Consider the following 3,512-nt stretch of genomic DNA (forward strand, 5'->3'; position numbering starts at 1 on the left):
TATCTTCCTTGCTTTTTCTTTTATATCTTGTAGAGGTTTCATGGAGATTTTTGTATTTCTAATTTCAATTGATTGAAACTTTTCAATTCATTATACTGTGTATGAGAGACTGAAAAATCCCTGGCTTTGGGTAAAAGAAAATACAGGAGGATGAGTTAATTATGATTTTATTCAACATATTCCCCTCTCAGATTCACACACTTATTGCAGCGGTCCTTCAGTTTTTCTAAACCCTGTAAAAGGACTCAGAAGGTTTGGGCCTCCAACCAGGCCTTTCATGATATCCTTAAAGGCATGAACTTTTCAGTACCCAGTCAGATATATATAATCATCATCAACCATGTTTTAAATCTGGGTTTTGTCCCTGTTAACGAGGGTGGTTGGATCTACCTCAATGCCAATCAGAATTATTGAGCCTCCAGTCAGGCTTTTTGCTACCCCCTTAAAGCCAGGAACTTTCCAGCACCCTCTCATATATGTGTGAGTGTATGATTGTGTGGTTTGGAAATTTGGTTTCCAACCACGTGGTTTTGGTTTGAGTCCCCACTGCATAGCACTTTGGGAAAGTGTTCTCAACTATAGCTTTCATCCAATCAAACTTTCCATGTTGATATGGTAGAGAAAAGCTGAAAGAAGCCTGTTGTTTATGTGTGTCTATATATATGTGTGTGTGTGATTCTATCTCCTTGTCTTGATATTGTATGATAGTTGTAAATGAGCATTACTGCCTTACATGCAGTGTTGTTCCTTTCCGGTCTTCTATGAAAACCTATCTTGCAATGGAGAACATTACTCGGAAACAGGTGATGATTGATGAAAGGAAGGGCATTTGGATGAAGAAAATCTACCTCCATGAATTCCGTCTGAGCCATGCAAGCATGGAAATGTGGACGTTAAAACATTGATAGTGATTATATGTAAACACACATGCACATGCATACATGTGTTTGTGTGTGTGTGTGTGTATAATGCAGAACAGACTCTAGTTTCTTTTCACTCCAACTGTTGACACTCATAATCAGCATTCATTGTTTCCCCTGCATTTCTCTCTCTCTATACATTCGATCACTTCAAACTCTAATTAGCTGAAATGGACATGCTTTGCTGATGAGAACTAATAAGCACCATTTTTGGCTTTAAGGGACTAGATCCACTCCTTGCTACACTATCGTTATTTCCTAATAATTGCGTTTATTGTTATTGAAGTTATCTCCCTTGCTAGCTTTTGCTAGATTTAAAATACCTCATTTGTTTTCTCATAGCAAAGATAATCTTTGTGAACTGAAGTTCTATAACTTACTATATTATGAATGTAAAGTCCTGTAATTATACACACACACACACTGGTGGCTGTTTGGTAAGAAGCTTGCTTTCCAACGACATGGTTCTGGGTTTATAGTCCCACTGTGTGGCACCTTGGGCAAGTGTCTTCTACTATTGCCTCAGGCCGACCAAAGCCCTATGAGTGGATTTGGTAGTTGGAAACTGAAAGAAGCATTCGTATACATGTGTGTGTGTGTCTGAGTTTGTCCTCTCACCATCACTTGACAACCAATGTTGGTGTGTTTACATCCCCATAACTTAGGGGTTTGGAAAAAGTAATTGATAGAATAAGAACTAGGCTTACAAAGAATAAGTCCTAGGGCCGATTTCTTTGACTAAAGGCGGTGCTCCAGCATGGCTGCAGTCAGATGACTGAAACAAATGAAAGAATATATATATATACAGGGTATCCCGAAAAATTGTAGGTGTTTATTAAAATACATTTCATTTTCAAAATTTAATAGATTCTACAGACATTATTCTATTGTTTTGTCAATGCCTGTTTTCAAACTGACATCCGTCCTGGTCCAGGCACTGGTGACAACATGAAGTAATGGGATCACAGACATCACGAAAGAATTCGTTTGATATTTGTGTGCATTCTTGTTCAATGGCTGCTCTCAAATCAGCGACTGTTGCAGGTTTCATAGTATAGACTTTGTCTTTTAGGTATCTCCATAAAAAAAAGAAAGTCTGGTGGTGTGAGGTCTGGTGAATACAGAGGGTGTTCAACAAAACCCCTTCGTCCAATCCACCTCTTTGGCAAGATCTCATCAGATTAGGATCTAACATCATGATGGTAGTGTGGAGGTGCCCCATCTTGCTGAAAATAAAACTCCTCATCTTCAAAGTCTTCTCTAAGACAGTTGCAGCAAGTTCAAGTAGATGGGACCAATCACAGTAGTGTCAAAAAATAATGGTCCAATTAATCCGCTTGATGATAAGCTACACCACACTGTAACTCCTGGTAAATTAACGTGGTGTTTCACCATAACATGCGGATCGTCAGACCCTAGTAGGTGCAATTGTAGCGGTTAATTGAACCATTTAATTTGAATGTAGCCTCACCACTCCACACAATCTTAGTTGGAAAGTGTGCATCTTCTACACATCGTTCCAAGTATCTCGCAATACTACACTCTTCGGTCTGGATCATCGTCATTAATAGCATGGACTAATCTTGGAAAGTAACTTTTCCATTGACAACGCTTCAAAATACGTTGGACACACGATTTTGAAATACCTACCTCACGACTCGCTTGCCGCACAGATTTTCTTGGACTTTGGTGATATGTTTCCAGCACTCCTTCTTGCTTCGTTTAGGTTGTCGATATTCATGGTCTTCCGGAACGCTTTTCGTGGACATTCTGAACAGTTCCACCGGCTTCAAACTTATCTCTAATTCGAGTGATGGCAAGTCGCGTTGGTGGATCTATTTGAAACTCCATCTCAAACTGTCTTTGCACTTTGACTGCGTTTTCACACTTCCAGTAGCATTTTAGAATGAATTTCCTTTGCTCAAAGCTTAGTCTGACTGCCATCATTAATTCCAATGGGCTTCATCTGGAAAGAAGAACATCAATGGAGTTATTAGCTGCTAAAGTGTGTATACATTTTTTGGGGAGACCCTATATAGGAGGTTTCATGGTCTACTGGTTAAGGTGTTGCATTGACGATCGTGAAGTTGTAGCTTTGATCCTCAGACCAGGTGGTGTGTGTGTTGAGCAAGACACTCCCTCTCATGCTGCTCTGCGACCACTTCAACATCTGACATGTGGCTCACCGTGAACCTGTACAAGCAATGTCGATTTGATGGAGGGAGCAACCGAGCTTATGTGCAGTACAAGCATTTGATCTCTATGAACAATTCATCATTGCAGGTTGTTCATTGAGAACTTGCAGAAGTCTCATTTGTTTATCATTTACAACAGGAGAGTCCATCACACATACATGTATGTGCACACACACATATATATATATATATCATCATCATCATCATCGTTTAACGTCCGCTTTCCATGCTAGCATGGGTTGGACGATTTGACTGAGGACTGGTGAAACCAGATGGCTACACCAGCCATATATATATATATATATATATATCTTTATGTATGCACTCACATACACGTATATGTGTGTATGTGTATATATACATGTATATATGTGTGTATACACATGTATATACGTGT

General features: G+C 39.4%; 1 protein-coding gene across 1 annotated transcript in view; it reads right to left on the reverse strand.

Annotated features, from left to right (window-relative positions):
• LOC106873171 (probable E3 ubiquitin-protein ligase DTX3) overlaps nt 1-3,512 on the reverse strand; it is a 486,006-nt gene that overhangs the window by 67,071 nt on the left and 415,423 nt on the right. The gene's annotated exons all lie outside the window — the stretch shown is intronic.

This window comes from Octopus bimaculoides, chromosome 14 (assembly GCF_001194135.2).
Source record: "Octopus bimaculoides isolate UCB-OBI-ISO-001 chromosome 14, ASM119413v2, whole genome shotgun sequence".
In the NCBI taxonomy this organism is placed as follows: Eukaryota; Metazoa; Mollusca; class Cephalopoda; order Octopoda; family Octopodidae; genus Octopus; species Octopus bimaculoides.